An 11,425-nucleotide genomic window follows, 5' to 3' on the forward strand; every position below is an offset into this window, starting at 1 on the left:
ACGCGCCTTCATATACCGAGCAAGACAGTGATGCTGAAAAATTGACTGCGGTTGATGCATGGAAACATTCTGATTTCTTATGCATAAATTATGTACTTAATGAACTGGATAACACATTATATAATGGGTACTGCAATGCTAAGTCCGCAAAAGAATTGTGGGAATCTTTGGACACAAAGTACAAAATCGAAGATGCCGGCACGAAGAAATTCATTGTCGATCGTTTTTTGGATTATAAAATGGTTGACAACAAGACTGTCATATCCCAAGTTCAAGAACTTCAGATCATACTTAACGACATCCATGCCGAAAAATGAAACTAAGTGAATAATTCCAAGTCGCTGCACTAATTGAGAAATTACCACCTTCATGGAAGGATTTCAAGAATTACCTAAAACACAAGCGGAAGGAAATGAAACTTGAAGATATCATTGTCCGATTGAGAATAGAAGAAGACAATCGCAAAACTGAAAAAAGGAATGGTGCATCTAATTCGATGGAATCAAAAGCCAACATTGTAGAAGGAGGCTTCAAGACAAGCAAAAAGAGGAAGCGCAATGAGGAAGGACAAATTGGTTCTTCAAAAATTGCTAAAAAATTTAAAGGCAACTGTTACAATTGTGGCAAGGCAGGACATCGATCAAAGATTGTCAAAAGCCAAAAAATGTGAAGGGAAAAACTAACCAGGCCAATGTAACAAAACATGAGAACCTCACTGATAAGGTACAAGACATGAATCTTTCTGCGGTTGTCTCTGAATGCAACTTAATTGGAAACACTAAGGAGTGGTGGGTAGATACTGGAGCTACTCGTCACATATGCTCAAACTGCGGGATGTTCTCTACCTACAAAGCAATGGATCATGATGAACATCTCTACACGGAAACTCGTCATCTTCCAAGGTAGAAGGACATGGGAAGATGGTGCTGAAAATGACAAGTGGAAAAGAGCTCACTCTGAATGATGTTCTTCATGTGCCTGATATTAGGAAAAACTTGGTATCTGGTTCTCTACTAAGTAAGAACGGGTTTAAGCTAGTATTTGTCTCGGACAAATTTGTACTCTCAAAGAATGAAATGTTTGTAAGAAAAGGCTACCTGAATGAGGGGCTCTTTAAATTAAATGTAATGACTGTTGTACCTCCAACTATGAATAAGAATAAATTTTCTTCTTACTTGCTTGAGTCATTTAACATTTGGCATGAACAATTAGGATATACAAGTTATAACACTTTGCGTAGACTAATCAAATCAGATTTATTACCAAAGTGTGATTTAAATCCTAATCACAAATGTGATGTATGTATAGAAGCGAAAATGTCACGTCTACCCTTTCGTTCTGTTGAAAGAAGTACTGAACCCCTATATTTAATTCACACCAACATATGTGATTTAAAATTTGTTCAAACTAGATGAGGTAATAAGTACTTTATCACTTTTATCGATAATTGTATTCGATATTCCTATGTGTATTTGCTCAAAAGCAAAGACGAAGCAATTGAAGTGTTTAAACACTAAAAGTTAGAAGTTGAAAATCAACTCAGCAAAAAGATTAAGGCCATAAGAAGTGATAGAGGTGGTGAATATGATTCACCATTTGAGAAATTCTGTTTGGAACACGGAATTATTCATCAAACTACCGCGCCTTATTCTCCTCAATCTAATGGTATTGCTGAACACAAGAATCAAACATTGAAGGAGATGATGAATGCTATGTTAATAAGTTCTGGATTACCGCAGAACTTGTGGGAGGAAGCCTTGCTTTCTGCCAACTATATTCTTAACAAACTACCACATCGAAAAACGCAAAAGATACCTTATGAAGTATGGAAAGGTCATAAACCTAATTATAAATACTTGAAGGTATGGGGATGTTTGGCTAAGGTAGTAGTTCCTAAACCTAAAAGGGTTAAGATAGGACCTAAAACCATTGATTGTGTATTCATTGGTTATGCCTACCATAGTAATGCATACAGATTTATGGTATATAAGTCTGAAATACCTGATATGCATGTTAATACAATTATTGAATCAAGGGATGCTACATTTTTCGAAAATACTTTTCCTTATAACATGCAAGGTGAATCAAATTCACAAAAGAGATCTCGTGAAAACGAAGAGACTATAGATCAAAAATCTATAAATGAACAACCTAGACGAAGTAAGAGGGCTAGGATGTCAACCATCTTTGGGCCTGATTTTCTAACGTATTTGTTAGAAAATGAACTTCAAAGTTTTAAGGAGGCTATGTCATTAACCGAAACTTCATATTGTAAAGAAGCTGTTCATAGTGAAATTGAATCCATACTACAAAATCATACTTGGGAATTAGTAGACCTCCCTCCGGGTAATAAGCCTTTGGGATGTAAATGGATTTTCAAAAGGAAAATGAAAGCAGATGGATCAATTGACAAATATAAAGCAAGACTTGTCGTTAAAGGCTACAAGCAAAAAAAAGGTCTTGATTATTTCGATACCTATTCTCCTGTGACAAGAATCACATCCATACGTATGCTTATTGCAGTAGCAGAATTGAGTGGTTTGGATATACATCAAATGGATGTTAAAACGGCATTTTTGAATGGGGAATTAGATGAAGAAATTTGTATGGAGCAACCTAAATGATTTGTGGCCTCAGGACAAGAAAAGAAAGTGTGTGGACTTGTTAAATCACTATATGGATTAAAGCAAGCTCCTAAGAAATGGCATGAAAAATTTGACATGGTTATAATGTCAAATGGTTTCAAAATTAACGAGTGTGACAAGTGTGTTTATGTCAGGAACACTCCAAATGGATATGTCATGGTATGTTTATATGTAAATAACATGTTGATTATGGGTAACAATGATACCATAATTCAAACTACAAAAAGGATGCTAACAAGTAAATTTGAAATGAAGGATTTAGGTGTGGCCGATGTTATATTAGGAATTAAAATTTCTAGAACATCTGATGGTCTCATATTGTCTCAATCACACTACATTGAGAAAATTCTTGATAAATTCAAGAAATATAATATTATTCCTATGAAAACACCTATGGATGTTAGTATGCATCTTGTTTCCAATACTGGAGATAGTAAGTCTCAATTGGAATACTCTCGTATCATTGACAGTTTAATGTATGTCATGAATTGCACTCGACCTGATATTGCCTATTCAATTAGTAGGCTCAGTCGATATACAAGTAATCCAAGCACTGATCATTGGAAGGCTATTGTTAGAGTTTTAGAGTATTTAAAACATATCCAAAATTTTGGATTGCACTATTCGAGATATCCAGCAGTACTTGAAGGATACTGTGATGCAAATTGGATATCAGATACTAAAGACTCCAAATCAACAAGTGGATATGTTTTTACACTTGGAGGTGCTGCAATATCATAGAAATCTTCAAAACAAACATGTATAGCTAGATCAACAATGGAATCTGAATTCATTGCATTAGACAAAGTCGGAGAAGAAGCCGAACGGCTACGAAACTTTCTAGAAGATATTCTATGTTGGATAAAACCTGTGCCTGCTATATATATCCATTGCGATAGTCAATCAGCAATTGGTAGGGCACAAAATGCAATGTACAACGGTAAATCTCGACATATACGTCGTAGACATAATACTGTTAGACAATTGCTCTCTACAGGCATTATCTCTATAGAGTATGTGAAATCAAAAGACAAAAGAGAATATTGCGGATCCGTTAACTAAAAGTTTAATAAGAGAGCAAGTCGAAAGTTCATCGAAGGGGATGGGATTAAAACTAATAAAATAATCAAAAGTTTCCATGGTGGCAACCCAACCTAGTTGACTGGAGATCCCAAGATCTAGGTTCAATGGGACAACCGAACTGTGAAAAACTTAGTATGCATTGGGAAGATTGTACTTCTACCCATTCCTATGATGAGCCAGTGCCCAGCTGCCGCGAAATAGGTTAAGATACGCTTTTAATGATTTCTATATCTTGATTCGTTCAAGTGGAGTATAGCAGAATACTCTTTATGAAAATCACCTATGTGAGTTAGAAGGGGCCGCTTTTAAGAGAATTAGGTGAAGATGAATTCTCTAAAAACCACTCATGAACTAGGAGGTGTCCAAGGCCAAAATGGACACAAACGTGAGAACCAACTGTGTTCGAAGAAAACTGTGTGACTTTTATTATCTAGGTTTCCATAAATGGCTGACTGTTCAAAGCAACTTGCTACTGATTGGCTAAGGAATTTCGATAGATTTTACTAGGGAAAGTTCAAAGTCATTGACTACTTATCCCGATGTAGTCTTCTTCAATTTTTTCTTTGAAAAACATATCAAATGTTATCGTTTGGAATAAGGCCAACATATTTCATTCATGTGGGGGATTGTTGGAAAAAAATGGTTAATGGGTCAACTTTGAGTGGGACCCACCTTTTAATTAATACGGGACCTAGCATATTCACGTTCTACTCCGCGAGATGATTAACGTGATATATTTATTTATCGAAAACAATTTAAAATTGAATGAAATATTAAGTGTTAAAGTAACCCACATAAACTAAGGATTATGGAAGAATTTGATTTTCCAAACACTTATCCCACATAGGAAAGTTAGGAAACTTTGGTGTGGTTTATAAGATGGAAGTTTAGAATTAGGTTTGGGCCCCAAGGGGTACCAATAGTTTTTGGAAGGGGGAAGACCTATATCCTATTGGGTTTGGTCATAAACCCATACGCGCGCGGCGCCGCCGCCGCCGCCGTCCATCCGACCGGCCAACCGGCTCGGCACGGCACGAGCACGAGCACGTGCCCGTATCCGAGTCCGAGTCCGAGTCCGATCCGGTTCGGTGTGGGTGGATCTTTACACTATATTAACTTTTTGGACAAAATTTATTTAAAATTTTGGGCGAAATTGTAAATAATCAAATTCTTGGGTACAATATGAAATTTAAATTTTGGTTTATTCCGGGTGTTTTATTTTCTTTTAACAGTCGATTGTTTCGACTGTTTACCAACCAAACAGTCGACTGTTTACCGACTGTTAACCGACTTAACAGACACGACTTTTAAGAACAGCATATCTGTTCGGATTTTTGAGGCTTGTCTGAAAGGTGATGACTGTTCGAATGGCCACGAACAAGTCTATAAATAGCCAGCCTTTCTATCAGAAAATTTACACCATTTTCATTGCAAACTTTCTGTGCTTTGAATTTCATTTCCCTCTCTCTCGTTTTGATATTGTCTCGAAATAAAACACACTTCGTTGAGTTCGTTGGAACTCCTGCAAATTGCAGTGCTGCTTCCGTAGGAGACGAAAATTCGTTCTATCATGAGAAATGATTGCTGGACGCCTTTAGCACCATTGAAGGCAGCAAATTCGTTTTAAGGAAACGTCGTGAAATCGGTGGACTCGAATTACTATTTAGATTCTGTTGATCAAATTCTTACATTCAGGTAATTCTGTCGGATTGTTTTCGAAAGAGTAACTTCAAACTCCATAAACAACAATCGGAACATACCATGGACTAATTTAATTTCTTCTGCACAATCTGATCGTTCAAATTCAAAACAAAATTTCAACTTTACTAGAAACAACATCAATTCGCGATACCAACAGTAACATAAAGTCGTATATTTGCAAAATGTATTGCTGAGTCCTACCACGCTATTCAAATTGAAATGGAAAAAGCATTTATTTCACTTGCGTGTTTGTTAGTGGTTTCATTTCTATCTTATCCCTTCAGCTAATAAAAGTTCCATAATCGATAGCATTACGTTCATACCATATGCTTCAGTTTACTTAACACTTCAAATTTATCTGGACCATGTATGATTGTCCAAAAATATTGGGATGATTATGCGATATGCTATCGGTCTCATTCTAAGATTACTATATTAAGATTTTTGTCAATATGTTTTTATTGCTTCTGAAATGAATGAGTTGATGCTTAAGGTTCTGATCATTTTGACAGGCTTCTTTCTTCTTGATCTTTCATTTTTCCAGTTCTTATAATTATGGCTCTATGTTGTCTCATTTTTATTTTCTGATTCTAGCCCATGTTCCTCTCTCCCCTTTGTGGAGGTAACCCTTTGACATAAGAGAAATACTATTTATAGGATATTCCGTCCAAATTGAATGTCTTCCAATTTTAAAAACAAAAGTTACTATGAGAATTTAGGAACAAGAGAGATTAGTGGTCACACTTAATCCCCGTTTGGCTCCCATTTTTTCAAATGGAATAGTATTTTTTTGAAAAATTAGTGGTTGAAAAAGAAAGAAAGATTTTCGATTTACATGTATATTATTTTATGGAAGATTGTATGATTGAAAATAAGAGAGAAAAAAATGAAATTTAATTTAATAGGGACCAAACGGGGGCTTATATAAATCTGATCTGAAAATTACTTCTTCTTTAAGTGACATGATATGAATCTCTACTTTCCTTCTCTCTCAATTAAAATATCCTATATGTAGCATTTCTCTTATCTTTGGAATTAGAATTTAAAATGTGTTATTGTTGCTATTAATTTTTTCTATTTCTTACTTAATTCATTGAAATTTCATTTCATTTATATTTGTTAAAGGTATAAATAATTTGATGTTTATATTTATGAGGTCAAAATTAATTAAAGTATGAGGTGTCATCCTAAAATTCGTAAAGAGTTGGGTATTTAAATTGATAGGTTCAAAATCTACTAAATTCTATTGAAATTCTTTGAAGTTTACAAATTATTAGGACACCTAGATTTTAATGAACTCTATCAAAATCTAAGTTGAAAACACCTAACTTTGTGTGAAATTTAAAAATTATTTAAAATATGTGTTGGGGACACATAGATTTATATTAAATTTAAAAATCATTAAAATTTGAATTGAGGGCACCATGCAGCACTTAGTGCCATGCCTTGATTTTTTATAAATTGATAGATGACCGTGGTAGGGAGCAGTTCTATCTAAGCTCAAGGGTTATGATGGAAGTGTCTCTATAGAGAAATTTATTTGTAGGTTGCTTTCAATTGGAATTTTGGATGTTCCAATATAGAAGCCGGAGTACCATACTTTTTCATTAAAAAAGATACTTTGTTAGAGCTCATTGAGGCATAAATTCATAGATAGAAATGTTTTATCACCTTCAATAGAATATCTGAAGGTGGATACTAAATGCGTATGTATTGTTTTTTGTATAAAGGGCTAAGGGAACCTAGGGGGCCTTTTTTTTTCTTTTTTTTTTTTTTTTTTTTTCTTTTATCCTTTGTGGATCTTAACTAGCATTTATCTTTCAATAAAAAGATAAGATAAACAAGATAACATTTCGGATGTGCTTGATGTGTTTGACACTAACTTCTACGTTTTGATGATGTAGGACAATTGTGTAATCTTTTGGTAATGGCACTTTCTACGTAATTCAGGTATAATTTCATTAAGCAATATCCATTTTACACTAATTTTTTTCACTCTTTCCTAGTGATATGTGAAATATCTTTGTATATTTTTCCCTTAAAACTTTCAGTTGCTTCCTCGACTATTTTATGTATTTCCAGCTTTGAACTTGTATATTTTTGCTTCATTATTTTCAATTGCTGCCCTGATTCTTTTGTGCATTTCAATTGTCAACTTATGAATTTATTAAGTTCATGATTGTTGATGAATTACTTACATTATGGCTTTAGAAATAGATTGCATATGTTGATTGATTGGGTGGGAGCAAAACCACTAAAATTAGAGATGAAAAACATGTTCCTTTTTGGAAGTCTTTCCATTCTTACTCTTCAGTAGTAATATAGGAAAAACATTTACAAAATAACAATAGTATTTATTTAAAAAAATCTTCATTTTACAAAAATCATATGAAAATGGTAATTTTTTTTCCTGCATTTAAATCCTACAAGTCTTATTAAAATTTTATTTAATTGATAGTTAAGGCAGCAATGTTTATGTTTGTTACTATTGCATTGAAGTAAACAATTTTTGTGATTAAACTTTAGCTTTATGCTTGTTTTTAATGTTGTGAAACTCCAGTTGACTTGTATCTATCGATTTTTTTCTATTGTGAAAATTGAGTAGTATTATTAATTTATTTTTTTATTTCATTCACTAAAATGAAAATTCTTGCTTTCATTAAATTAGAGGTGAAGATCTTTTCCCCATGGATTCTTCAAAAACATCTGCTGATTGAGGACCTATATTTTGTAACATTGATAGTACTTCCCAAAATACAAGTAAATCATATACTGCCTTTATTTGCCAACAACAAAATCGAAGACAGGTGGATAGGAGGAATCGAATTCAAACTCCACGTATTGATCGTTTTAAAAGGATAAACGATTCTACATTATCTAGAAATAATAATTTAGGTGCTTCCCATGCTCAGAAGTTCACGATCCATCAAAATTTCTAGGCTTCTACTTCAAATCAAGAAACGACTAATATTATTCATTCTAAAGTACGAGGAATTTTTAACTTATTGAGCATACAAACTAATGCATATGTATTACCGACATGGAACTATTGTAAACATTGTGGTGCACGAAAATTTTATAGAGAAACTAAAGGGTTCTATTGCTCTGACAGAAAATTTAAACTTTATATACCTGATTCACCAACTAAATTGTATGATTTATTCACTTCTAAAAAACCTGAATGCATGGAATTTAAGAAAATTTCACGTGGATATAATAACCATTTTGCATTCACTCCATTTGGTGTAAAATGCGATAAAGAATTTTTTAGAGCATATAAAGGTATTTACACATTCAGAGTTCGGGGACAAGTATATCATTATGTAAATCAACTTCCACTGGAAAATAATAAGCCTTCTTATATGCAATTATATTTTTATGATACGGATAACGAAGTTGAAAATCGTATGAAAATTTCAAAAAGTTTTGTTGAATCTACTTTGATCATTTTAATTGAAATCTTGAAAGTAAATCCATATAGTAGATTCTTTAGGTTTTTAAGTAATATGATCAATTTGCATGACCATCGAATACAAATAAGATGTGATCCTAGACTTGATCAAAGAGTCTTCAATACTCCTTCAACATCTCAAGTAGCCGTTGTATGGGTTGAGGATGATGATAATGCAAATATTCATGTTCGTGATATTACTATATATAACATTTTGATGATTCACATAGGGTTTATTATTATTATAGTTGTTATGATCCTTTGTAAAATACCCTTTAGTTTTCCTATTTGGAGAACCTGGTTGGCATGAAGGTATTCAAAAATACAAAAAACATATTTTGAAACTCAGAATTTGCCCGACTATGTAGCTTTTCCTAGTACAGTAACTTTTACAACTGAAATCATTGAAAAAGAGGCCGAAGGTTTGCTAATACGCTTTTTTGTATGTTTTCTAACTAATATAAATTAAGTGTTTTAGATGGATGTAAAATGCATTTTCTTTATCCTCATGCAGTACTCAATGGAATGAAGAAACGATCTCAAGTCTCTTGTCGTGAGTACTATTCCTACAAGTTACAAATTAGGCTTTCTGATAAGTCTGTGTTGCTTCACACAGGTAGACTTTTTCAACAACATGTTGTACATATGTATGTTAAGATTGAAATTGCCAGATTAGACTATTTTTGTAGCAACCAGAATCAAATTCATGTTGAATTTTATTAAGGTATTATAGCTAGTGTTCAAAGTGGGGAAACAAAAGGGTCAAAAATTGGAAAGAAAATTGTTCTACCACAAATTTTCACATATGGGCCTAGAGATATGTTCAAAAGATATTTTGATGCAATGGCTATCGTCCAGCGCTATGGAAAATCAAATATATTTCTAACTGTAACGTGTAATCTAAATGGGCCAGAAATTATGCAAGAACTCAAATACAATGACGAGGTTTAAAATCGATCAGATTTAATTGAACATTTATTTAGAACAAACTTGGAAGAGTTAAAAAATGATTTGTACAAAGGAAATATTTTTAGCCCAGTTGTTGCTCATATATATATGATTGAATTTCAAAAAAGAGGGCTCCCTCATGCACATTTATTGTTGATTTTCAATTCTGTCCATAAAATTTGTTGTACTTAACAAGTTGATTTGATAGTGTCATGTGAAATTCTCGATAAGAATAAATACTTGCATCTTCATTCTGAAATTTCAAAACACAATATGCACGGTCCTTGTGGAAACCTTAATCCAAAAAACGTGTATATGTTGGCAAGTAGTAGTTGTAAAAATAAGTATCATGAGGATTATTATAACAACACTATATTTGGTGATAACTCATACCCATTGTATATGTGTCGTAATAATGGGATTTCTATCAAAGTGAGAGGCCATGCTAGATAATTGGTGGGTTGTACAATATAATCCTTATTTAAGTGCAAAATTTGACTCTCATATTAACGTTGAAGTATGTTCTTCTATTAAAGCAGTAAAGTATTTGTACAAATATGTGTATAAATGACATGATCGTATTAATTGTTTCATAAGCAGAAATGAAACGAATAAGGAAATTGATAAAATTTCTGCTTACTAATTAGTTAGATGGATATCTTCATCTGAAATTATGTGGAGAATTTTTCTTTCAATTTGTCAGAAATTCATCTTACTGTTTATGCTTTACAACTGCATATTAAAGATCATCAATACGTAACTTACAAGTTACAATAGTAAAGATGATTTATCTATTATTATTGGAAATGAATATACGAGAAGAACTATGTTGACTAATTTTTTTCATATGAATGAAGCAAATGAATTTGCTCAACTGTTGTTGTATCAAGATTTCCCAACATAATTTGTGTGGAATGTAAATGGAAAAATTTGGACTCCTAGAAAACAACACATTGTTATAGGACGAATCATAACAGTCAATATATCTAAAGGAGAACGATATTCGTGTCGTTCTGAGGTCCAACATCATTTGACAGTTTTAAAACATTAGATGGAGTAACTATTAATACATATCGAGAAGCAGTACTTTTACATGGTTTGTTAAAAGGGGACAACTATTGTGAAGAATGTCTATCCAAAGCTATTATTTACAAGTTACCCTATTCTTAAAGACGTCTTTTTGCTATACTTCTTACACTTTGTAACCCTAATCATCCAAAGCTATTGTGGGATAAATATAAAGCCTATATGGTTGATGATTATGTATATCAAAACATATATGTTGAAAACGCTGAAATACAAGATTTGGAATACATCAATTCTATTTTAGAATCATTATGTAAAAACGTAAATGATTATGAAATAGTTTCATCCTTTGTAAAGAGGAAACGATCAATTTCAATAGTGAACGAGGCTTTAATTGTGTAGAGAAATTAAATAAAGAACAACGATTTGCATATGATACAGTTATGGAAAGTATAAAAGATGAATCAAGTGGTACTATCTTCATTGATGGTCCAGGGGGAACGAGCAAGATTTTTTTTATACAAAACACTCATAACTGGTGTAAGAAATCAAAATTTCATTACTTTGGCAA

This window comes from Olea europaea, unplaced genomic scaffold (genome assembly GCF_002742605.1).
Source record: "Olea europaea var. sylvestris unplaced genomic scaffold, O_europaea_v1 scaffold1391, whole genome shotgun sequence".
Classification (NCBI taxonomy): domain Eukaryota; kingdom Viridiplantae; phylum Streptophyta; class Magnoliopsida; order Lamiales; family Oleaceae; genus Olea; species Olea europaea.